The 25,936-nt window shown below is 46.6% G+C and overlaps 1 protein-coding gene across 5 annotated transcripts in view; it reads right to left on the bottom strand.

Moving 5' to 3' along the window:
- FRMPD1 (FERM and PDZ domain containing 1) overlaps positions 1 to 25,936 on the bottom strand; it is a 145,398-nt gene that overhangs the window by 89,511 nt on the left and 29,951 nt on the right. The window contains exon 1 of one of the 5 annotated variants that reach the window (XM_046642724.1): positions 6,943 to 6,968. The exons of the other annotated variants lie outside the window; for them this stretch is intronic. The gene's annotated coding sequence lies outside the window, so the exon portion shown is untranslated. Of the gene's footprint in view, positions 1 to 6,942; positions 6,969 to 25,936 lie in introns of those variants that run through there. 5 annotated transcript variants of the gene reach the window in all.

Here is a 25,936-nt window from a genome sequence, read left to right as displayed (position 1 = left end):
CCAGAGAGAGTGAGGCCCTGGCAGCATCCTGACCTCAGCCTTCTGGTCTCCAGAACTATACAAAAATAAATTTGTGTTGTTTTAAGCCAAGGTTGTGATGATTTGATAAAGCAGCCACAGGAAACTAATACAGCACCTTAGAAGAAATTGGCTTGATGGGTCCGAGTCCCAGAGAGGGAGCCAACTCACCAGAGCCACTCCGTGTCAGCACTGGTCGAGGTCACTCTCCTCCTCAGCCCACCAGGCCTCCCTGACACCAACACGCATGCCGTTCCCAGGGGCCCGGTGTAGAGCCCAGAAGAGGAAGATGACAGTATACTCTAGGGGGCCCACAGGGAACCCACCTGGGCCTCAGGCTGTGCTAATACAAGGACAGACTCTGAAGTGAGGCTGCCATGGTCTTTCTCCCCTCCGGGCTGGGCAGACCCCCACCTGCACAGCTGTGTCCAGTTCTTAGCTCTGTCCTTTTCAGGGGTCTGGATCAACTGGGGCATTCTGCCCGAAAAGGTGAAGACTCAGGGACCTGATTCTTGACTTTGAATGTCCAAATGGCTTAAAAGGCTGTCATGGAGAAAAAGAAATTGATTTTTGTGTGCAGCTTCAAGGGGCAGAACCAAGGCCAACAAGGCAGCCATGGCCTGGAGGAAAACTTTGGTTTGGCCTAATAAAGCACTTTCTAGTAATCAGAGCCAAATGACAATGGAACAGGCGTGCCTCTCGGATTGGCAGGTCCGGGCTTGGTGTGCTAGGGGGATTCCTGCACCAGACAAAGGCTGCACTTGATCATCTCCAGAGTTGGCAACCCTGTTTGAAGGTCTACGACTGTTGAGCCGGCTAAAATATCCTGCATGAATCCAGGTTTTTGGCTATAGACAGGGAGTGCTCTCACTGAGGAACTTATTACACAGCTTTTGTGAAGAACTACGTACTGCAACTAACGACCCAGGAAGTAGCTCAGAAAACAAACAACCAATTCTTTCTGCTCCTGCATGCAGAATGTCCCCCATCCCAGAGAGGAAGACATGAAGAGCATTATCTCCACATGGACATCACCTCTCACCAGCCCAGGAGCCAACAGCACGTGCCCAAGTGCCAGGGGAGCCCTGGGCTTGATGTGTCCTCTGGACACTACCAGAGAGAGCAGAGACTCCAGCAACCAACTGAGTTATTTTCACAAGAACAAATAAATGCACTCTCACCTTTATTTGAATAATTCCTTTTCCTTTTGCATCCTTCTGAATTCTTCCTTTGGAACGAAGAAAACAATAAAGCAGTAACTCAGAAGCTTAACTACGTTGATGCTCACATGTTAGCCTTGGAGAGTTTGGGGCCGTGCGGGCTGGTGGTGTTATCGCTGGTTTCACAAGCTTTAGCCTACACCCTACACTCTGGATACTCAGAGAACAGGAAGCATAGCGTTTCTCATCTGCCTGCACATCTGTCTTCTCTTAAGTCAAAATCTCAGAGAACTAAGCACTGTTGCATCCGGATGAATTCCTCTGAAGCTCTTTCCGTTCAGGATTTTGAAAATTTGCCATGTTACCCTTTTACTGAAACGGATGAGCATCTCAGATCATCCAAGAGAGGTCAAAAGAACACACAGTACTTTCATACTTTTAGATTTACCACCATATCTTTCCTAGCCTGTAATTAGCGTTTTTTCTCTTTTTTTCCCAAAAGAACCAGTGTTAAGCACACATCATTTAGCAGCCAGCTTGTGAAACGATTGGAAGCCTGAACTATTTCTAACCACTGGCAAAAAGGTCTCCAAATATCAGTTGGATCCCTGAAAATACCGTGTTACTTTAGTGAAAATAATAGTTACCGCCCTCACGTCAACTGACCAAGCACCAAATTGGGCTTCCCATTGTCCTTCAGGCAGATAGCTAATTTTTTTTTAAACCCTCATATTTGTAGAGCTGCATAATGTAATCTGTAGTTACCAAAACAAATTTAAGACAGTGTTACCCTGCTTCCATGAATGCATTTTAAGTTTGGTGCATATCTTAGACTACATTAGAAGAACAGCCACAACAGCTGTGCAGAAATCAAAATTTTATATAGCAAATGGTGTTAAGTTCATAGGCATGTTTAGCATTCGAAAGCTTTCCATACCAGATCTTTTGGTATGGTGAAGAATCTTTTTATAACACAAACAATTATTGTCAAATGTATCTAGCTTGAAGTTTATCTAATTTTACATAGTATATATATTAAAATAGGCTATATTGAAAGCTAAATTCAAAGTTCAGACTCATTTTTGAGGTTACATCAATTCATCATCAAATGAAGGACCGACATTTCGAGGCCTCAGAAGGCCACGAGTGCGTTCAGCTGAGGACCACAATCCATGAGCACCAGCATCTGTTTCTGGCTTGACTCAAACCATTTCAGATGTCAGGAAAATCACAGGCTTTTGTCAATCCAATACAGGAAACACGTATCAGGCCTGGACTAGGGCTAGGCTCCATGAGAAGGGCGGTGGGGTAGAGGGAAGAATGACATCGGGGCTGGCCCCGTGGCCGAGTGGTTAAGTTCGCGCGCTCCGCTGCAGGCGGCCCAGTGTTTCGCTGGTTCGAATCCTGGGCGCGGACATGGCACTGCTCATCAAACCACGCTGAGGCGGCGTCCCACGTGCCACAACTAGAAGGACCCACAACAAAGAATGTACAACTATGTACCGGGGGGCATTGGGGAGAAAAAGGAAAAAATAAAATCTTTAAAAAAAAAAAAAAGAAAGAATGACATCATGCCTGCCCTCCCAGGGACTTCTCACGGCTGTGGCCACCTAAGTGAGGGCACACAAAATCCTTCAAGGTTGATGGTGACGGCTTCTCCATGAGAGGTACACAGTGCAGTGGGAGATCAGGGAAAGATGAAAACCCTGGGACAACCAGAGCCAGAAGACAGCTCTTAGGGCAAACAGGATTTGGGCTGGTTCTTCAGGCATGGGCCAGACCACCAGGGCTGAGGCCCACGCTAGTCAGAGGGCCCAGATGCAGGAGCAAAGGCCGAGAGACCTGGGGGTTAGGAGGGATTAAGTGTGGAAGACAGGGTGAGCGAGGACGGGGACTGAGAGACGGAACAGAGACACCCTGCCAGGCTGAGGCCTTCAGACTTCATTCTCCATACACAAGGGACCCACTGAAGGTCTCTGGGCCACACTTCAGAGAAAACAGAAGCCTGACATTCAGAGAGAGAATGGAAAGATGGGGACACGTATGAGAGAGATTTTGGAAGTAAAAATGACAGGACTTGGTGGGTGACTAGATTTCAGTCAGGAGGGAGCAAGGGAGAAGGAAAGATCCCAGGTCATGGATGATTGCTCCCCTGCTGTGGAGCTTCCTGCCCGGGGCGGGAGGGGGATGCTGGCCGTGGGTGTCCCACAGCGAGTGGGCAAGGCTCGCTTAGGTGGCACCGTGGGCTCAGCCCCACTTGTACTTCCCCTTGGACGTCAGCAAGCACCTCCAGGGGCACTAATCTTCAGGGCTTGCAGTGAGAGAAAGGGGAGAGGGAGAGAGCAGAGGGGAGGCACGGGGTGGGGCACAGAGAAGAAAGGGGGACGGAAGAGGAGCACAGGTCCTAGAGCAGACCAAGCCCTCTCAGGCTTCCAGGCCTTTGCATTTGCTGTTCCCCATGCCTAGAACAGGCCCCTTCTTCAATGCCCTTAATTTAACTTTGTTTGGTGCTTGCTACCTACCTGGCATCATTCTAAATACTTTACATATATCAGCTCGTTAATCCTTACAACCACCCTACCAGGTTGGCTACTATCCCCAGTTCACAGATGGAGAAACTGAGGTCCAGATGATTAAATAACCTGACTGTGGAATATACTGAGCTGGCAGAGGGGCCGGTATTTAAATCCAGGCAGCGTGGCCGAGTCTGCCTTCTGACACACCGAGCTACGCTGCCCCAGCTCTCGTCGTGACCGCTCCTTCTCTGCTTTAGCTCTCCAGGACTCAGACGGGTCTTCCCCAGCCTCCCCCAAATGGAGCACCCCATTACCTTCTACCACATTACCCTGCTCATTTCCTCCCAGCCCTTAGCACCACCTGTAATTATCTTATTTATGTATTTACGTGTTTCTTGTTTCCCCAGCTTGAATATAAACTCCAGTAAGGCAGGCAGCTTTCCTTTCGTTCCGATCCCCGGGGCACCTGGGATAATTCCCCAGCACAGAGTAGGTGGAATAACTGTTAAACGAACCAGTGAAGGACAGTATCATGGACGCTACGTGGTGCTCCACACGGTCATAAGGTGCTGCAACGTCATTCTTCACCCTCCTGTCCCATTCTCCTTCCTTGGCTACTGCAAATCCCCAGCAACCTACACTAAGGTGGACAGGAGCCGGTGCCCAGTTCCCAGCGTATACGGACAATGCTGAAATCTTTGTAACTATGTCTGGCTGTCGAATCCCCCACCTGGGTCCTTGAGCATGCAGTGATAAGCTTGTGGGCGGTGGGGACTGTGTCTTCCCACTAAGTCCTCTGTGGCCTCCCACCACCTGACAGTGTTTAGGGGCGTTGGCTGCTGTTGCTGTCAGCTGACGAGCATCCTCGAAATAACAAAAAGCCTCCGTCCCTTGAATTAGGGGGCACCTTGAATACAAATCACACTGTCACAGGAACTCGCTCCTGGTGGTGAGGTTCTAAGTCAACACACACACTAAAACAAAAAGCACCATTTACATGCTCCAACGGTGTCCAGCAACGTCTATGGAGCTTGCCTGTGAGCACACTAATAAAAGGAACTGCTAACACACACCTGTTGCACACACACACTCTATGAGGCACTTTTACACATGACCTCATTTAACCCTGTGAGTTTAGAATTACTATTATTCCCCTTTTACAAACGAGAAAAGTGGGGCTCAGAGGCCCAATAGCCCCCAAACCAGTGTGGATTCAGCCGCGGGTCAGAGCCTCTGAACCTCTTCCCACTGTCGTCTACTCTGAAGTGCTCTGCCCTCTCTGTGGCAGACTCGCTGGTCTCCATCTGGGCCCTGCCTTTCCTGCCTCTGTATCTTTGCTCACACCAGTGCCTTGACTGAAAACGGCCTTCCACTTCTCACCACCTGTGAAATCTCTCCTGCCCTCCCGCTTCCACGGTGCAGGCCTCCCCATCTCCCCAGCTGGAATTCTCCTCCTCAGCCTTCCCAGAGGCCCTGGGACGACTCCCAGCGTGCTTGTGGTATGACCCTCTCTGCTCTTCTCTAGACCCCCAGCTCCAGGCGGGCAGGGCCTTTTCCTGTCGCTGTCCTCCTGCATGAGTGGTGAGAAAGTGCCTGCAGAACCAGTGAAGAATGAAGAGGGAAAGACTGGTGGATTCAAATGCACCCGAGAGGTAGAGGGCTCTGGACAAATTAGCTTCAACGACACAGTAAGGTCGGGAAAGGCCAACTCACGCACCGCAGCTCTGCCCCTGTCCTGCGCCAGTCACAAAGCACACTCTCACTAGTCCCCCAATTTCATAAAGCTTGAAACTTAAAACCAGGAAGTCCAGGAAGGAAATAAAATAATAAGATCACTTCCATAAGAATCCTTTTATTGTAACAGATTTCACCCACAAGCTGGGGAGACGCTAATTGCAGCCCAAGGGGGATGAGAGATTGGGCAAAGGAACGGAGTTCACCTTCTAGGCTGTCAGTTAACTAACTTGTCCTGTTCTGCTGTGGCTGCACCAGAATTCACTGTCCTGGAAAACACCCATGTGCCCAACTGTAGGCCTCTCCAGCCACACCTATACTGACTGCCCACCAAAGGACGCCTGATCTGGAGTGATTTTAAATCGTCTTAATTAGAATACATCCCAATCATCACTTAAGACTAGAAACAAGCAGATCCCGGCCTCTATGTCAGGACCCCTAGAACAGTGCATTATTTTTTCCCAAACAACTATTTTGAGGTTTTTACAAAAATAACCAAATCAAACAGAAACGCTTCCTGATCTATAAGCCACTTTGAAAACAAATCATTATGCTGTTGAATATTTTATGATGGTCCAGAGCACTGACGGAGGGAAGGCTAGCGTTCACCAATCTTTGCCATATCTATTTCGGGACTCCCAAAGCCAACTGCAAATAGCTCCTTTATCTCCTAGATGCACATTTGCAAGTGCTGGGTGGATTCTCGGTGAAATATTGCCTCTACCCAAAGTGACCCTAAATACAGGAACCCGGAGATGCCGCTTCCCGGAGTTTACAGCCGAAAGACCTCAACCGCCATCTAGTGCACACGCCCCTACCCTAGGCCGCCCAAGGTCACACAGTCAGCGGATGGCAGAGGAGCCACCAGGAGCCGGAGCCACGACTCCCAGCCCTGCGAGCATCCTCTGTGCCCAGAGGCCGACTCAACACCCCTCCTAAAGCTCAGCCAAAGCTGCGGCAGGTTAGCGGCGTGACCCCCGAGATTGACTTCTGTGCGTCTCCCAAGGAGCCCTGGAGCTGAGATACTCAGAGGCGCCCCTCGACTCACAAAATGGCCATACTGGCATGGTGCTTCAGGTGATCGTCCCTGGAGAACCCGTCCTGGCCCAGGTGTGGCCGAGCCCCGGCAGGGCAAGCTGGTGGGAGGCCACTCAGAAAGTTGGCGCTGGCCGGGGCAGCACCTGAACCCAGGTCTCCCCGCCTCGCGGTTTGCCGCTTTCTGCACTACACCATGCAGATCTCGAAAACTTAAGCAACACATTGATACTGTGTCAAGATTTAACCATTGCAGGCCCTGAGCGAGCCCGCGGACGAGCCCCGCGCCGGGAGTGGGGACACGAAGGCTGGAGGCGGGCGCGGGTCCCCTGCGGCCAGTGGTGCCGGCGGAGCGCACGGCGAAGGGCGGCGCGGAGGAAGCCGAGGGCAGGCAGTCTGCAGCTCCCGGAGGCGCAGGCCCGGGGCGCAGGGACCGGCAGTCCCCCCAAAACTTTGCGGCGCCCGGACCTCGCGCTTACCTGCAGAGGAGGCGCCGCCCGCGCGGACGCGGCCCGGGCTCACGCTCTCGGCCAGGGCGGCCCCGCCCGGCGGCTGGCACGGACGCGGGCGAGGCTAGGGCAGTGGCGCGGCTCGGGCTCGGCTGGGCTCCGCCTCCCGCGCCGCGCTGCAGCCGAGGGGCGCGCAGGGCCGGCCGCGCCCGCGCCGTCTGGCCGCGGCAGGTGCTGAGGCTGCAGCTGCGGGGCCGCCAGCTGCCGGCGCCGCGACCCCCGCCGGGGGAGGAGCCCCGCGCGCCGCCTCGCGGGCCCCGAGGTCCCGGCGCCGCAGTGGGCGGTCCGCTCCCACCCGGCCCTGCCTCCGCCGGCCGTCCCCAGCTCCCCGCCTGGGCGCGCAGCACCCGCCGAGTACCCACGGGGAGACTGAGGCCGGAGAGGAAGGGGCTCCCCATGGTCGCCCAGAGCGCGGCGGCGCAACCCAGAAGAGTGCCAAGGAACGACCCCCTTCTCACGCCTGCCCTCCCCCCGCTCTCTTACTCCAAGGCCCTTCGCAGAGCTGCGGCTACGCGGAGCCCTGGGGGACGCAGGCCCTCGGCGGAGGGGAGATGGAAGATGTGGGCCCACATCTGGCACTTCGGATCACCTCCCCAGTCTCTGCACACTCCTTGGGGGCTGGGACGCTGGGCTCTCTCCGCTTTCCTCCGGCCTCTCCGACCCCTCCTTCTTGGTCTCCTTGAGGGTTCCTCAAACCCCAGAGCCCTAAAATGCTGGGGTGCCCTGGGATTCTGCGCTCAGCCCTCTTCTGACAGCCTGGCCGTCTCACCCGCTCCTCTGGCTCCGGTCCTACCACCTCTCTGTCCATCATGGCAAATGCATGATCTGTCAAAGAACTCTTTTCCCCCCGAAATACCTCCTCGACACCTGCTAGGTTGGTGCCCTGTGTTAGACACTGGGGATGTAGCTTTGAATCGAGCACAGCCCCCGCCTTCATGGAGTGTACTGTCTGTGGACTGTTAATACAGTGCGTACAGACTGTCAATACAGCGCAGTGTCTGTAACAACAGTGTGATCCCAGGGTGCCGGGGAGGGCACGGGGCATGGCGGGTGCCCGGATTGGCTGAATGAGGGAAGAAGGCCTCCTAGACAGGGTGCCCTTTAATAGAAACGTGACAAGCAATGGGGCTGGCCAAGGAAAGGGAGGAGTGTGGAGAGAGCCCTCCAGGCCCAAAGTGCAGAAGCGAAGACCCCGAGATGAGAGATGTCGCGAGGGAGGGGCAGGAGCCTCGAGCTGAAGCACAGGCAGCAGGGGCCAGTTCCTGGCCAGGGAACTGCCTCTGTTCTCAGGGCAATGGGGGGTCGTGGGAGGAGTTTTGAGCAGGGAAGAGTCACCATCAGATTGGCACATTAGATCATTCTGGTGATGGAACGGTGCACAAATATGTGTTAACACGTGTCCTTCATAAAAAAATTAAATAAATAAAAAAGGCCGGCGGGCTGGCCCAGTGGCACAGTGGTTAAGTTCGCACGTTCCGCTTCAGAGGCCTGGGGTTCACCTGTTCGGATCCCGAGTGCGGACCTAGGCTGAGCTTGTCAAGCCATGCTGTGGCAAGCGTCTCACATATAAAGTGGAGGAAGATGGGCAAGGATGTTAGCTCAGGGCCAGTCTTCCTAAAAACAAACAAACAAACACAGCAGCATTGCAGCTCTTTGGAGCCCTCCCGGCCTAGATGAAGAAGGCGCCCTGCACCCACCTCCTGTGTCCTCCAGTCCCTAACCCAGGCCTCTGTCCAGACAGGCTCGCCTGAGGGGCTGCGTCTCTAGAAGGCCTCCTCGGAACCTACTCCCAAACTCCCTTTTCTCTCAATGCCCCAGCCCCTCTGCACCAGATCCCTGAGCTGAGTGAGCCCTTCACTCTTTGGGGTCTGCGGTGTACAGAGGTCTGCCCCAGGATAAGCACCCTTAGGAGAAGCGGACAGAGACAGGAAGTTCTGGAGCCGTGGTGGGACTAAAGTAAGCTTCTGAGAAATTGTGTTGTACCTCTCCACATTATTCCTTACAACTGCATGCAAATCTGCAATTTTCTCTAAATAAAGTTTAATTTTAAATATTATGTGTTGTAGATAAAGATTAATAACCAAATCACTCTCCCAAATGCAGATTAAAGGCCAAAGAGGGCACTTGTGAGAAAAGAAGACAAAAACTCACCCCTTTGTCCAGGGAGTACAAATTTGTCTGTAGAATTTTGCCCTGTCTCTCTCCGAGGGCAATTTCCGAGCTACCCATGCCAGAAATGTCTTGTCTTCAGGTATGCTATGTATTCACGTGTAAACAGTTTCACCTTTGGCTCCTGGGGCCCCACTCTGCCGGGGGTTCCCATTCCGACCCCTCTTCCCCCTCAGCCTTCCTTCTCTGCCTGCTGTTAACATGCCAAGATTCCTCTTGTCCCCTCTTGGTCTCTTCTTCCTCTTCACCCTGACTGAGCAATTCTATGGGCTGTGTGGCTTCAGCCCAGACCCTCTTCTGTGCTCCAAACCCAGGGACATAAACTGCCCACTGGATGTCTCCTGAAAGCCTCTCAGGTGCCTCAGTCTCAACAGAGCCAAAACCAAACTCACGTCTTTCCCCTAAATTACCCCTTTTTGCATTGCTTCCATATCTCAACTGGCAGTGGCACCACCTTCCCGGACACCAAGGCAACATTTCGACTCTCCTCTCTTCCTGGCTCTCATACCCTACTGGTCACTAAGTCCAGTCAACTCTGTCTTTCTCTTCATCCCGCTGCCCTTGCCTTAGTTGGAGCTCAACATTTCTTGAGGAGGCTGTAATAAATGCCTCCAGTCTTGCCTATTTGTAATTCATCTGCCACATGCTGCCAGTGATCTTTTTAAACCACGAATCTAAAAGGCACTCTCCTGCTGAAGATACATCTATTGTTCCTCCTTGACCTTGACAAGAAGTAAGCCCTAACACCTTAGCGTGGCACAGAGCCCTCAGCCATCTGACCCGCTACTGCTGTGGCTCCGTCTCCACCTCCCCCATACCTGCACACTGCATACCTTATGTTTCTAGGTCACATAATTTTTACAATAGTAAAAATAGTGCTAATTCATTAACTTATTACCATGTGCCAGGCACTGTGTTAAGCGCTTTACACACAATATCTCATGAAATGAAGGGCACAGAGCATAGTGCCAAAACATACAGTCTCGAGGCAAACCGCCTGGGTTCAGTTCCCAACACAGCCACTTGTTCACCTGTGTAATCCTGGGAAAGTTCCATAATCTCTCGGGTCTACATTTCCTGCTCTGCAGAGAGAGCATAATAAGAATGCTGCAACCTAGGGATGTTCTAAAAAGGCTTCCTAGAGCTGAAACAGCATTCATCGCCTGCTGGCCAGCACTGTTAGTCATGCTTAGGATCAATATATGCAGGGAAGAGGAGCATGCTCATTTTACAGAGGAGGAAACTGAGGCTCCGGGAAGGGAAGCCATTTACTTAGGATTCCACAGCTTTAGAGCAGCTGCACTGGGATTCACATGGGATTCTAAATCGCATGGTGCTAAATACTTTGATAAGCCGTTGCCTGCCCCCCCCCCCCCCCCCCCCCCCCCCCCCGCGAGCCTTTCTCATTTCCCCTCCTTTACCACAGCCTGCCAGGCGGATTCTTCTTCCTCCTTGAAATCCTGCCCAAGAACAGCCCCTCTTCCAGGAGGTCCGCCCAGCCCTCCTTTGTGCCTGCGCTGTACTCGGTCTGTTCTTTAAATAAAGCACCAAGCACACAGCTCTACGGTGATTTATTTACATGTCTGTCTTCTTGAGACCTCCCTGAGAAAGACAATATCTTATTTATTTTTGTCTTCCTGGAACCCTATAGATATTTGTTGAATGAATGAATAAATCGATGAATGAAATATACATAAGATTCTCAAAAGAGTTTTACCCTAACAGCTGTCATTTCAATATAGATGACTTTTAATCTCTGCTTTTGTCACTCTGAAGTCATTTTGGGTGAGAGAATAGCATGAGAGGACCCAGTGTTAACACAGAGCAGGATGCAGCAAGACTGAAATTTCTCGTATTGCTATTTGGCCCTGCCTTGTCCCTCCCAGACGCCTCTCCTTTTTTTGGTGGCACTATGTAATAACCCATAATGAGAAGCAGTGTTGCATCCTAATGAGACTTCCTGCTAAAACATCTGAGGTTTGAATTTATTTCCCATAAGTACCATTTCAGCTAAAAGTTTGCTTTCTCTTTGGCTGAGTGTGCTATTTGTCATCCGCTAAGTGCCCATAGCTTCCCCTATCTGTATTAATCTCCTTTGCATTCAAATACTTCTGAGAGCTGACTTAATAGTTAGCTTTTCTATACAATTTCCTTCTTAGAATGCCTAACTCTTCCTGACTTCGTATCTATTGTTCCCAAAATAGAATAGGTTACTGCTTCAAATTTCAGCTTTACTGTCTGCCGTGATGTAGGACAAGTCTCTACTCTTCTTCAGAATGATCAAATTCCATCTGGCTTGAAAAAAACAAAACACCTGACCCTGTCTCTTTGTATGGAGTAGTGTTTTTAAATTAGATGTTAGAAACATTTATTTTGTATACCAGCACATAAGTAAATTGGCCATTTTAATGCCTTCATATCAAATTAATGAGAAGCAATGCAGGTGAAGAAAAGGACATTGGTCTGGGAAACAGAAAAAAAGGGCGAGGCGATTTCTAGTACTGTTCAGCCATTTGCCCAAGTCCCCTCTCACTCCTCAGGCCGCAGAAGAAAGGAGGAATGAGACAGAATGACGTTTGAGGTCTCTTTCAGATCGAAAAGGACATGATTCCTGGATGGGCCTCCAGTGGTCATTCATTCAACATTGTCGAGTGTCTCCCATGGACTCATGTCTTTTGAAGTGTAGTGATTTAAACATAAATCCAGACTGGATGTGGACAGAATGGTTGGGTTAAGAGAGGGTTATTACCACACTCAGTTTGGCACCACATAAACTGATGACATACTTTTAATATTCAAGATCTCCCTATTACTGAACTATGATGAAGACAGTTTCATTGAGACTTTGGTGAACCAAGACTCCTGGACCTTTGGAGTATTGCAGAAAGACCATTAGGAATAGCCCTATCTGAGATCCATGCCAGCACTTGGGGTAAGCTGCGTATAGAAAAGCAGTGCTCTAGAGTTCTAGAACCTAGTTCTGTGCCTTCCTTGCTGTGTGGCTATGAGAAACTCACAGCACCTCTCTGGGCCATAGTTTACTCTTCTGTAAAAGGAAAGAATGATACCTGTGACAAGCAAGGTCTCTTGAGCTCTAAACTGGATGATCCTTTGAGATTAAGGAAGGTAAAGTGTTATCCAGTCAGAAAGAAAAGTTCTGCTGTTGTCCACAAAAGAAACTGGGGGCTTATCGTGAGGATTCTATCATGTCTTGAGGACAAGTAAATTGTTTCTCTGCAGAGAGAAACTGACATAAAAGCAACATGTTCTTACTCCCAAGATTCTAGAACACAGCAGCAGACATTCACTGCTCACTTCTTGAAAATGAATTGTCCAGGTCACTGGAAAATACTAATGGGGCTTTAGGCGAGAAAGCCGGTTGTCAGCAAGCTCGTGAAGAGAGCTCAGCATCCCAGCGCTCTCCAAACCTTGCTTCATCACCGATCACAGTCATTCTCCCAAAGATGAACTATTTTTACTTTTGGGGGAGGAGTGGGGAGTGGAGATTGATTCTTTAGTTCTCATATAAGCCTTGTCTGCTCAAATTTCTTTTCCCGTTTCCCCATCGTATTCTCTGCTCCTTGATAAAACTGGTATTCTTATCTGTTGCTAATGCAAAGGACTTAATGACTTGGTTGGAAACAGAGGAAAAGGATGAGACATTTGCATAGAGTTGGAAATGATTATCACAATTTAAAAAACAATCTTTGAGCTCTTTATGTCTCCTGTCAGATGGGTTTTTATCTCATTCCTTAGATAAATCTTTCAGTGTTCTGAGGGACAGCTTTGAAAATATAGCAGTGGCGTTAGTATCTTTTACTCTTTTCATCTCTTTTAAAAATTTCTTTTCCTCTGCTGGTTCAGCTTTTGGGAGATCAGCTCCTAAGAGAAAGGCATGCCCTTGAGGTTGTGGCCAGTGTCTAGAGTGCCTCTACCCTGGTCTTGCCACTGTGTCTGCTCCAGTTCCCACAGGCTCAATCCCACTCCCACTCTGCTGTGAAACCGCAGCTTTGCACCACTGCTCTGCTCCCCACGGCCCCGGGGCAGATGCTACCATTTCTCCATCACCACTTTCTTCATCTCCTTTACTTTTCCATAGCACTTCACAGTTTGTAAATACCAGACAGAGCAGTCATCTCCTTTTATTTTCTCAACAGCAACTTGAGTTATGCAGGATAAACATGATCCCCATTTACACACGAAGAAACTGAGACAAGCTCAGAGAAGTCAAATGATTGTATGAGGTTACAGAGCTGGTAAATGGGATTCAAACTCAAGTTTATCTAGGTAACAGAGCTCTATCCTTGGGGGAAAAAGATGACTGCAACAGAATCATAATGAGGAGAAATTTCCTAAACCATGTTAGGATGACTATCCGGGGGATTCTCTAAAGAGAAGGCATCCTGTGGCTGACTGCCTCTCTCACCCAGCTTCCTGCTGAAGTGACTCCAACTGTGTGACATACAGCAAATGGAGAGAGGAGGACGCTGGGGCCGATGGCAGAGCCTAAAGGAGATCTTACACCTGCCCGGGAGACTGAGCCAGTGAGGGATGGTGTCTCTGCCACACTGTTTAAAATTGCAGGGAGGACCAAGGCCAGGAGCCTAGAAAGGACCTGCTTCTCTAGGGAGACTACAGTGAAGCCTTTTGATTCTGGGGCTACCTGGGGGTCCAGCTAGCCCCAACTGAGTGCCTCCCCTTAGCAGGTAAGGAGGAACTGCCCCTGCCTGCTCCCTGTGAGGGAAGACTCCTGATTCTGCTGTTTGCCTCCTTAGAAGGGAATGTCTCAGTTGGGTGAAACGACCCCTTGCAGGGCCACCAGTAGCCCATACAGCAGCTTTATGTGGATTAGAAAAAGGCATCCCCCTCAGATGCCTTTGTGCAAATGAGAAAATAATGCTCCCTTCCTTCAGGTGGACATAGCGCCACACACACAGTTCAGCAAATGGACTTTAGCTCCTGCTTATCCTCTCAACCAGCTACCCTTGTACAGTAGACAACCTACACAATGACACACAGCAGCCCAACTATTCCTCCTTCAAACTAGGAGTGTCTGAAGATCCTAGAGGCCTCTCCTACTTTGCCTCAGCCTGGTGGACCCAGCGGACCAGGCTTGTTCACCACTAGGCCATTGGAGAAGAGGCATCTTTCTTTCCTTTCACAATGGCTGAACTGCTGCTACCCAAGAGGCCACAATAGCCTGACTTGCTGATAAGAGGAGCCAAAGACGGTCAGAGATCATTTCAGGTGACTCAGCAGCTTGAACACCAAGCTAAATAACTAGAAGAGAGGACTCATACTGAGATAGGCTTAAAAAAAGAAAAAGTAAGTTTATTAAATAAGAATTTTAAGCATATTCAAGTAGAGATTGGAAATTATAAGAATGAGGAGAAATGGTTTGGGGAAGTTAAAAAGACAATTTCTAAATTTAAACATTTCAATTGTGGAAGTGAAAAATAGAGTGAACCCCACTGAAAATTGATTTAATGGTCTGAAAGATGAAAAAGGAGAACAATCCCACAGTACCAAGACAAAAATACAAAGAAATGGAAATTATGAGTGAAAATATTTAAAAATAGATGAACTATCTAGGAGATATGCAAATAATGAGTACCAAATGGAGCAAAAATAAGAAGGAAGCAAAGCAATAACCAAAGAAGTAATAGAAGAAAACTTTATGGACTTTAAGGAGATTGAATTTTCAGATAGAAAGAATTTATTGAATGCTACACAGTAGTCGTTTAAAAATACCTTGGATTCCACTTCTGGACAGATGGAGGCAATACATTTCTCCCTATTCCTACTGCGAAATACAGCTAAAACCCCTAGGCATAATGTATCAAGCAAACATAAGGAAACTCTTATGAATGATAGAGAGAGAAGGTAGACCAGCTAGGGACCTCAGGACTCAAGAAACTACATGGCAATGAAGTCCCTAGGTTTTCTTTTTGCCTCCTGTATGGAGCCCCTGGTCGGTAGAGGCTGAGTCGGGGACTTAGACTCCACCCCTGCCCTAAGGTGACAAGACCCACCTCCCACTCCACAACAGGGCAGTGCCAGCAGAGGCGGAGTGGGGAACTTGGACTTCCATCCCCACCCAGGGGGAATGGGGGAGTGCTCCCTTTACCCACCAGGGCAGTGTCAGCTGAGGCATGCTGAAATAGAAGATTCAAATAGCATCCAGAATCTCATGATATAATACCTAAAACGTCCAGGATACAATAAAAAACATCACTCATCATACCAAGAACCAGAAAAGTCTCACTTTGAATGAGAAAAAGACAATCAACAGATGCCAAAAATGGAGAAGCTACAGATGTTAGAATTATCTGACAATGATTTAAAGCAGACATCATAAAAATGCTTCACCAGCAATTATGAATTCTCTTGAAACAAATGAAAACATAGGTACTATCAGCAAAGAAATGGAAGTTATAAAAAATAACCAAATGAACATTATAAACCTGGAAAATAGAATGAAAGAAGTGAAAAAGTCACCAGACAGGCTGAATAGTAGGTTGGAGATGAGAGAAGAAAAAAATCAGTGAACCTTAAGGGCAGATTAATAGAATTTATCCAATCTGAACAACAGAGAGAAAATAGACTGAAAAAAAAATAACAAAGTTAAGCTAACATTCATATCAGTAGAATCCAAGAAGGAGAGAAGAGAGAGACTAGAAGTGAAAAAATAGTTGAAGAAATAATTGCTGAAAATCCCCCAAATTTGGCAAAAGACATAAGCCTAGATTGAAGAAGCTGTGCAAACTCCAGAGGGGATAAACTCAAAGAAATTCACACCAAGTCATCATAATTATACTCTGAAAACTAAAGACAAAAAAAAAAATCTTGAAAGGAGAGAGAAATGACACATGATTTAGAGGGGAACCCCAATTCAAATGACAGCAGAATTCTCATTCGAAATCCTAGAGGCCAGAAGGAAGTGGCATAACATTTTCAAGCACTGAAAGAAAATCACTGTCAACTCAGACCTCTATATCTAGAAAAATATCCTTCAGGAATGAAGGTGAAAAACTAAGAGAATTTGTGACCAATAGACCTACCTAAAAAGATGACTAGAGGAAATTCTTCAAACAGGAAATGATAAAAGAAGGAAACTTGGAATATCAGCAATGAATAAAAAATAAAAGAAAGGGTGAAAATATTGGTTAATGTAATAGATTATAATTTTCCTCTTGAGTTTTTAAATTTATGTTTGGTGGTGAAAGCAGAAGTTATAATATTGTCAAATGTCCTCAGTGTATATAGAGGTAATATTTAAGACAATTATATTAAAAAGGAGAGGGGGGTAAAGGGACCTAAATGCACATTTTACTCGAAGTGGTCAAATATCAGCACCAGTAGTTGTGATAAGTTCTGCATGTGTAGTTCAATCCTTGACCAAGAAGTAAAAAGCCACGCAAAGAGATACATTCAAAAACACTATAGATAAATCTTATTGGAATTCTAAAAAACGCTCAAGTAATCCAAAGGGAGGCAGGGAAAAGGAAAGAGAGGAATGAAAAATGGGGAACAAACAGAAAACAATAAAATGTCAGACTGACGTCCTAACATTTCAATAATTACATTAAATGTAAGTAATCTAAACACACCAATTAAAAGACAGAGATTGGCAGAATGGATTTTTACAAACAAGTTCTGGTGAAATTTCTGAACTCCAAGAATAAAGTGTAAATGTCATGAGCTTCCAGACAATGTGAATAGCTTATTATGAAGGAAAGAGAGCTCTCCAGAATTATTTTGTGGACCACAAAAACTGTCCTTGCTAAAATTTATTGAGACCTAATATTTGTTAGCCACTGTTCTAAGCAGCTTATATCTCATTTTAATAATTCTATGAAGTGTATGTTATTAGTACCCCCATTTTATTAGATGAGCAAACTAAGGCTAACTTTCCCAAGGTCACTTAATTAGTAAGTGCCAGAGCTCAGATTACACCTAGGGAGTCTAACAAAAGAAACTAAAGAATGAGCACAAGTTAGCTGCCTGAACAGGGGAGGAAGATAGAGCTCTTGAGCAGAGAGAACAGTCTATGGCAAGGTTCTGAGGATGGGAAGGAAAACCTATTGTATGTGAGGTGTTTTAAATATGCTATTAATTATCACAAACTCAAACAAGCGGTATTAGGATGTCCACTTTGCAGATGAAGAGACTCAGTGAGACTAAATAACTTGTTCAAAATAATCCAGCTAGTAGGCGATACAGCCAGAATTTAAATCTGTGTCAGCCACCATCCGCTGTTCGGTCAACAAGCTGGAAAGGCTCTTGGAACATATTTCCCATAGTGATCGTCGTTGTCACCCCAATAGTTTCCCTGTAGTGACCCAGCAACGAAAACCTGAAATAGAAGAGGGTCAGTCCTCCCTTTCTGGGTGATTTTGGTCAAGCCTGCTCTGGGTCTGAGTGTCTTCACGTGTAAAACAGAGAATCGAGCTGCATCAGTGTTTTCCTAACTGTGGCAGAAGGGAGAAGAGTGGAATCCTTTGTTCGATTCAAACCCTATTAAACAGAAGCCCAGTGTGGCAGACAGGTGAAGGCAGAGCAAACCTGACTGCAGGGCACCGGGGGGCCCAGGGACAGTGCTAGCCTGGCCCTCTTCCATTAGAAGGCTCCTTTAGAACCCTCAGTTCTGAAACTAGTGCATGGAGAGGCTCCAGGCACAGAGAGAGTCTTGGAGGCATTCTCTCTCATCTTTAGCGCAGGATAGGGAGAGAGATCAATGACCTAGATTTTCTTAAAAACAAGGTTTTATTCATGTTTTGTTACTATGTACCATGTGCTGCGACATTGTGTTTCAGTGTCCTTTTTGAATCAGATGGATATTCTGGGGAGGATCTGTGCTGTGCAGTCAGATGTGGCTTGAATCCCAGCTCCAGCCCTTGGTAGCTTCGTAACCTTGGAGAGCTAACATAAGCTTTCAATTTTCTCATCAAAACAAAGAGATAATACTGACCTTGAAGGGTGTTGTGAGGATTACATTAAATAATAAGGACAAAGTACCTAGCATATGATCAGGGGTGTTGTAGACATTCAATAAAAGGCGCTGTCATCACGCACTTCGGAACTCTCAGATCCTGACACCGTAAGTCTGCCTTTTCTTTCACAGTTTGTGGAGCTTGGGTCCTTCTGCTGCTGCTGCTGCTGCTGCTGCTGCTGCTTTGTTTTTTTCCTTTTTTCCTTTTTTGTGAAGATTGATATAAAAAGAGATGATACTTTTTGCAACGGAATGCTGAAGGTACAGTAAATTTAAGGTGGTGAATTACGAAAAACTATTTACTTATTAATGACAGTGAAGATATATTTTCCTAGTCTGGACCCTGATTAATGACTGTTACGCATGCTGATTAGCTTGAAACCAAACAGCAAGAGCATTCACAAAATAATCCATTATTAAAACGTACATTTTCTTTTTAAAAGTAAAAGGTGCTTTTATGACCCTGGTATTAACAGACAAGGATAAGCTGAATTTACAGACTTTCCGTCTTAAAACAAGTGATGTCTTGTGCATCATCATGTGGTTGGGGCCACAGCCTGACCTTCCAGAGCCTAGGAGATCAAGAGGCTCAAGTCATGGCAGATTTCCTGTAACGGACCATGAATTCCTGCCGCTTCACATGAAGCTCGCTGGGAGAACATTTCAGAGCATATGGTACTTCATCAACTGATACTAATGTGCCCATTAGTGTGGCTCCAGAGGGAACTTCAGAGAATGGTCACTTGAGGAAAGCAATAGCTACTTATAGCCCGTGCTTCCCCCACAACTCTGTCTTCTGTTCAGCCGCCCCCTCTTCTTTCAGCCCTCCCAGGAAAAGACGTACAATAGAGGTGTGCCATTAATGCTATCTGTACTACCCACACTTGAACCACAATCCCTTAAGGCACACCGCCTTGAGGTCCTTCAAAGTCCTTATGCAGACAATGCTCACTTGCCCCTCACAATACTCCTCTGAGCTAGGTTTTATTAGCCCATTTCACAGATGAGGAAAACAGAAGCTCACAACAGTTAGACTATTTGCTTGGAGGTCAGAGGTAAGTGGAAGAGCTGTGCTAGTCCAGTGCAGTGGCCCAGCACCATGCTGGGTGTGTAGAGGCATTCACTTAGCCTGACTGAGTTCTCTGAATTGCTCTGCTTTGCTCACCTGGCTCAACATGTAGCCCCACTTAAGTATATGGAAATTTATTCAGTCATGCAGGTAACATTGACTGGGACCCCATGGCCGAGGCGCTGTGCTACGAGGGGAAGAGTGTCTGGGATGTGCAAGGGCTTTGGAGTTGTTCACACAAGGATGTGTGGATATCCCGGCCCTAGTAAATGCTCCGTGAGTGCTGCTGATTAGTGAGAGGTGCTGTGGAGGACACAGAGATGAATCAGACATGGTTCTGACCCTCAAAAGGCTCCAAGTCTAACTTACATGGCCATCTGAAAAAAAATTAAAGGGCTGAATCGCTGTCTTAATTCTTAAATCTTACTCTTTATTCCTAAGCAAAATCCAAATGAATCAAATATGTAAGTGGTGAAACCATAAAAGTACTTGAAGGAAATATGAGATAATTTAATCTTGGAGCAGGAGAGGTCATAGACATTAAATAGACAGTGAATAGATATTATTAGATAAAAATAAAAAATCCTGCATGGGGTAAAAACACTATAAACATAGTAAAAAGATAAATTTAAAAATTAGAAAAAATATTTATGACCCATGATAAACAAGGGGATAATATCCTTATTATATACAAGGTGGCTAAAAATCAGTGATCAAAATACCAACAACCCAGTAGAAAAACGGGCAAAATATAGGAATAGATAATGTATGGTAAAGCAGTTATGAATGGCTCTAACATCTACAGAAATGTTCAACCTCACTCATAAGAGAAATTCAAATAAAGGCAACACTGAGATATCATGTGTTACCTATCATAAGAGCAAAGATCAAAAAGCTTCATGATACCCTGTGTTGTTGCAGATGAGGGGAAACAAACTCTCATCTTTGTTGGTATGAGACTGGTACAATCTCTGTGAACAGCAATTTGGCAATATCCATTAAAAATTTTAAATGAGTACCAATAGCAAAACAGTTTAAAAACCTAAATGTCCATCATTAAAGGACAGATTAAATGATGGCACATCCATTTAACGGAACGCCATGTAACCATAAAACAAATGAAAGGGGCCGGCTCCGTGGCCGAGTGGTTAAGTTCGCGCGCCCCACTGCAGCGGCCCAGGGTTCGGATCCTGGGTGTGGACATGGCACCACACATCAGGCCACGCTGAGGCCGCGTCCCACGTCCCACAACTAGAAGGACCTGCAACTAAGATATACAACTATGTACAGGGGGGGTTTGGGGAGATAAAGCAGAAAAAAAAAAAAAAAAGATTGGCAACAGTTGTTAGCTCAGGTGCCAATCTTTAAAAAAAAAAAAGAAAAAAGAAAAAGTTCTTTGGGTACCACTGATTGAGAACAATTTTCATGATATATTGTTAAGTTTTTTTTTTTAAACACGGCACAGAATCATGAATATAATAATGTGCTACTGTTTGTATTTTTTAAAAAGGGAAGGAAATAGTTCTTTAAGAATACACATGAAATTGCTAAGACTGCTTGACTTGTGGAATAGATCTAGAAGGCTGAAGGATAGGAAGGAAAGTTAGATTTTTCACATGTACTCTTTGTATCTTCTGGATTTTGAACTGGAGAACGGTATTAAATATTTTTAAATTTTAATATTGAAAAAAATCTCTGAATCCAGCAATTCCTATTCTAGGAATTAATTCTACAGATGTATTTATACATGTTTTATATGATGGCAAAAGATTGGAGACATCCTAAATGCCCATTAATAGAGGGATCTTAATAAATTATGGTACAGTCATACAAAGAGTTGTATATACATTCATGAAAAAGAATAAGGTAGCACTATATAGACTGATAGAGAATAATCTTAAACAGTTTTGAACGAAAAAAGAGTATATATAGAGTAGTCTATCGTGTGCTCGTACTATGCTTGTATATAAACTATACAAGACCACAGACTATTTCTGGAAGAATATACAAGAAACTGCTAATATTGGTTGCCTCGGTGTGGGGGTGGGCTGTGGGGGGACTGTCATGTGGCTGAGGGACAGACATAGGAAGACAGCTTCCTTTTCACTGTATATCACGTTGTGGCTGTTGAGTGTTTTACCATGTGGAAATATTACCTAGCCGACAAAAAATTTTAAATACACTATGTTCAAAAATAGGGGATTGCTGGGCCCGGCCCTGTGGCCTAGTGGTTAAGTTCGGCACGCTCTGCTTCAGCCGCCCAAGTTCAGTTCCTGGGGGTGGACCTACACCCCTCATTGAAGGTCGTGCTGTGGCTGTGGCTCACACACAAAGCAGCAAAAGATTGACACAGATGTTAGCTCAGGACGAATGTTCTTCAGCAAAAAAAAAAAGGGTGGGGAGATTGTGTGTATTGAGTTGAAATTCGCCTCCCTGTGGGTTCTCCTGTTGATTGAGGTTCTATCTTTAGAGTCATTTGTAAGTTAAGTTTAACTTCTCTCCTCCTAGATGCTCTTGAGTTATTTGAATACTCTGAGTCTTCAATCGCCAGCCAAGCTCCCTCAGAGTCCAGACTGTTTGTTCTGGGAGGGGCCCTTCCTCATCCCGGTCTCCAGCTTTGGACCCTGTCAGGTCCCTGGGATTTCCTGGAACGAGCATTCCCCAAAGCTGAGCACTGCTCTTCATACACTGTAGTGGGCTGCTGCCATCGGCCCTTGCTGCTCCGACCTTCCTCTTTTGGGGTTTCTGCTTTGCATGGGGAGACATCAGCCGGTGGGAAGTGGCAGGAACACATCGGCTCCTGAGGCGCCCCTGCCTCCAGACTGCTGAGGCACTTTTTCTTTGTTCTGGGAGGGGCAGTGGTCATCCTGCCCCTTGTTGCCTCTGACCTGCCGCAGAATCTGGATTCATAGCAGCTGGAGGAGGGGGTAGTTTGGAATACAGGGTGATTTGCTTGAAAGCATGAATTCATGAAAATTTAAGAATGTGAGAAATGCCAAAGTGGTTAGATGGTGAGGGGCTGTGTTCATCCAAGCATCCCAAGCAGTGCTGGTGAGGAGCAAGGTGAATCCACAGCTTGCTAAAGATGCGCTCATGCATCCTGGGCTTTTCTTACGCATGTGGCTCTGCACATTATGAGGACATCTTTGAGCTGCTCTGGGAGGGCGAGGTGGTCCTCCAGGGCCTCCCCAAGCACGTCTACTCTGGATACCATCATGAACTTACCTTAGCCCTTGTTGAGTCTTTCTGTCCTTTTTAAACATAATGCTTATTTTTCCTGCTTATAAAAATAATACACATCCATGGTATAAAATTTAGGGCATACAGAAAAGTTTAGAAAAGAACACCCATAATGTTACCACAAACCACCACTTTTTCCTATTTTTATTTGTTTCTTACAAAATTGACTGTCTGACATACAATTTTATATTCTATTCTTTTGACTGAACGTTATAGCCTAACATTTTTCCATGTTAACTGTTTTCACAAACATGATTGGTAATGTTCAAAATGATATTTCATGAAGATGTACTGTAATTTACTTAATCATTCACTCATTTTTAGACATTTTGTTTCCAATTTTTCCCTAAATAATGCTATGATGAACCTTTTTGTACATAAATCGACATCTGCCTCCTTGATTATGTTTTAGCATAAATTTCTAAAAGTAGAATTCCTGAATCAAAGAGTTCTTGACACATACTGTTAAACTGCATTCCAGGAGGAAAGTATCAATTTACTGTGCATATATTGGTACTCATTTCACCTCATCTTTGCCAACCAGGGTAGTATCACTAAAAAAGAAAAAACTGACTAAATTTGTAGGTAACAAAATGGGTATCTGACTATTTTAAAAAATCTGTTTGCAGGGCCGGCCCCGTGGCCAAGTGGTTAAGTTCTCGCACTCTGCTTCGGCGGCCCAGGGTTTTGCCGGTTCCCATCCTGGGCGCGGACATGGCACCGCTCATCAGGCCAGGCTGAGGCAGCATCCCACATGCCACAACTGGAAGGACCCACAACTAAAAGTACACAGCTATGTACCAGGGGGCTTTGGGACAAATAGGGAAAAATAAAATCTTAAAAAAGTGTTTGCATTTATTTGATTACAAGTGAAGCTGAAATTTTTTGTGTTTATCAATATTTATTGATATTTAATTGATAATTATCAGTTTGAGTTTGTGGTCTTGGGTCCTATCTGAATGTTGCTCAGATTCAGGACAGTTGTGTAAAGTGCCTGCCCAATATTATTGCTGTCAAAATTAGTTAATCAGCAACATTTGATTATTAATATCGTGTTTTTATATAAGCACCTTTCCCCGGCGCTCGCTTCTCCCATAGAACAGCAGGCAAAACGAACAAAAGGCGTCTAAACAACTGCTTGTATATTTAAAAATACAGACTTCAAGGGGCTGGCCCCGTGGCCGAGTGGTTAAGTTCGCGCGCTCCGCTGCAGGTGGCCCAGTGTTTCGTTAGTTCGAATCCTGGGCGCGGACATGGCACTGCTCATCAGACCACGCTGAGGCAGCGTCCCACATGCCACAACTAGAAGAACCCACAACGAAGAATACACAACTATGTACCGGGGGGCTTTGGGGAGAAAAAGGAAAAAATAAAATCTTTAAAAAAAAAAAATACAGACTTCAATTGCCCTCCATTATCTTCCATGAGGCTAATTGAGCCTAAAAGGATCCTGATATGGAATATCACCATTACAGAAAATGAATCCTCATGTGGAGTAGTAAGTGCTCTGTGTCGTAATCAGAATAATTGTATTACAAGGTTCTGAAAAGGCGAGGAAGGATTCTCTGTCTCATTATGTGCATGGATGAGACCAGGCTGGGAGGCAAGGGCTGTGTGCTCGGCCCTGGGCGGGGCGTTGGAACGCCTGGATCCTATTCCTGGCTCCATCTCTGACTCTAGATTCACTTGTCCTGGAACTTGAAACAGGTCTTGGATATCTTGAGGACATCTCCCTCACCTTACAGATGAGGAAACTGAGGTTCTGGGGGCAGAAGGCGCTTAGCCAAGGTTATGAGTTTCTTTCCCATAGAAACAACTGTTTTAAAAAGACAGGAGAACCGGCTATTGGTCTGTATAACCAGTTAGAACAGATGGTGGACTAGAACAACGATGGGTATAAGTATGTGTCTATTTGCACATTTATGGAGGGGTCCACCCAGGTGATCCATGAGGTTTCTTCCAAGCTCAGATACTCTGTGAGTTTTTTTTTTTTTATTTGATGCTAGCAACATTCTTTTTTTTTTTAAGATTTTATTTTTCCTTTTTCTCCCAAAGCCCCCTGGTACATAGTTGTGTATTTTTAGTTGTGGGTCCTTCTAGTTGTGGCATGTGGGACACCGCCTCAGCATGGCTTGATGAGCAGTGCCATGTCCGCACCCACGATCAGAACTGGTGAAACCCTGGGCCGCTGCAGCGGAACGCACGAATTTAGCCACTCAGCCACGGGGTCGGCCGCCTCTGTGAGTTATTGAGGGGAAAGTTATCTTTGTATCCTGGGCGTGGACTGAGTCCCACCCCGGATTAGAGATTTCACAGACTATAGTCTCTGGAGGAACTAGTCTGTGGATGGCTGGATATAGCTACTCACTATTCCCAGAAAAACAAACGAAAGTTTCTGCTTGTCTTAGGGTGTGCCACCCTCAAAGCGTATGGTAAGTACTCTTAGTTTGCTCACAAACTGCACTGTAACTTTAAATTTGGGACCCAAATTAGCAAAGGGAGCCTGTCTAGCAACCCCAAAAAAGTATGGAGAGGCTCCATCCGTGAGCCTTCAGCTTCTTCGAGAGCTGCTGCACCAGTAGTGCCCTCAGTTTATGAGGATGTACTCCTGGGAAAAAGGAGTGTAGTGCATGAGGACATGCTCCTGGGATGTGTGGAAAGTGGCAGCTTCACATCAAACACACACAGGCTGTTTCACTCTGCGGTGAACAACTACAGATGTCCTCTGTTACAGACAGGCGTGATTTCAGGCAGAGGGGAACAATGAGACACGTGAGGGAAGGCGACAGCTCTTTTCAACACTCTGGAGGCTGCTGTGGTACGAGACAAATTAGGTTTGCTCTGTGGGCCTCACAGGGCAGAGCCACAACCACTGTGGGGAGGTGGCTGGGGGGCAGAGCTGGATTCAACGGAAGGAAGAACTTGAGGAGTTAAGCCAGGCATCATGTTCCCAGGGCTGTTCCTTGATGGGGCATATAAAGAAGGTTATGTCCAGCCTCCCAGCCTTGAGCTCAGACACTAAGAGGGAGGCTGTGAGGTGGGGCTGTGCTAGGGTTCCTCTTCCCCTGGACTGGCGAGGGTGGTGGTGCCTGAGTTTATAACCAGTGAGAGCAAAACTGGGCCCATCAGATGTAGTGCTGGTACACACGATGCAGTATTATCTGCAGGGGGAACAACTTGATTTATACCCAGCTCTACTCAAGCCTGGGTCCCCAAGAACCCTTGATGCCTCCATTCCCTTGCCTTACACATCCAATCACCAGTTTTATCAACTCTACCCCCAAAATATTCCCTCTGTTCCATCACATTGCCACCGCCCTACTACAGGTCCTCATCACTGCTTGCCTGAAGCTCTACAACTCCCTGACTGGTTCCCCACTCCCCTGGGCCATCCCCCATGCTGCTGCTAGAATGCTTCCCAAAACACGGCTCTAATTTATCACTCCCCTGCCCAAGCCATTCAGCAACTCACCGATTCATTCATTTATTCACAT

This window comes from Equus quagga, chromosome 1 (genome assembly GCF_021613505.1).
Source record: "Equus quagga isolate Etosha38 chromosome 1, UCLA_HA_Equagga_1.0, whole genome shotgun sequence".
Classification (NCBI taxonomy): Eukaryota; Metazoa; Chordata; class Mammalia; order Perissodactyla; family Equidae; genus Equus; species Equus quagga.
The sequence above is the reverse complement of the archived record's forward strand: the minus strand, read 5'-3'. Positions and strand labels throughout refer to the sequence as shown.